Source organism: Crocuta crocuta, unplaced genomic scaffold (assembly GCF_008692635.1).
Source record: "Crocuta crocuta isolate KB4526 unplaced genomic scaffold, BGI_CrCroc_1.0 scaffold170, whole genome shotgun sequence".
NCBI classification, from domain to species: Eukaryota; Metazoa; Chordata; class Mammalia; order Carnivora; family Hyaenidae; genus Crocuta; species Crocuta crocuta.
In genome coordinates, this window is record NW_027527853.1 from 1,819,469 (window position 1) to 1,820,259 (window position 791).

Here is a 791-nt window from a genome sequence, read left to right on the forward strand (position 1 = left end):
CTTCTGTGCCCACTGCAAACCTTGTAATCTGATCACAGTACTCTTTCAATCCACTGCCAATCAATTGGATCTGGCTCTCAAGTTGAAACTCATTTGCTGTCCCTATAATAGAGGTCATACCTTGAAAAGACCAGTGACCTTCAGATCCACCCTACATTTCAGCATGTCTACACTGGTTATTAAATACTCTTTAGCTTTTCATTTTACCACCAGCTGCTCATTAATCCAATTATAAGTTTCCTTCATCCAACCAAACGTCCTGCTGAGTGGCAGAACTCTCACAGTGATGCATTTGCCTTCAGTGATGAGACAGCCCAGTAGAAGATATTGTCTTGTTCAGACATCTCATCTCTGCAATTTTGACTTGACCTCACTCTGATAGTGCAACACCCAACAAGTGCCCTGCGAACAGACTCCGAGAGCCTCCTTCCCAGGAAGGCTCACTGAGATTAGTTTCTGCCCTGAAGTTGGAGCCCTGCCCCCTGGGTCTCTTCGCGGCCTCACAACAAGGCATTAGGGAGGCTTCTGAACCATGTTTGACAGTGAAGGCAGTGCCTGGGCTCCTCATTTGGGTTTCTGGGTCCTGAACTGAGGCAAGCTCATTTGCTGGCAGGGGCGTCTGTCTCCATATGGGGAGTCAGCCTCCCCATCTTCTCTTCACTAAGATATCAGCCTCACTCAGCCTTGCTCTCAGCTGCCAGACGCACCTGCATGCCAGCAGGAAAAGTTCCATCAAGAAGGGGTCTGCTGCAAAAACTGAGGACTGATGGATGGGGGGGGGGGGGGGGGGG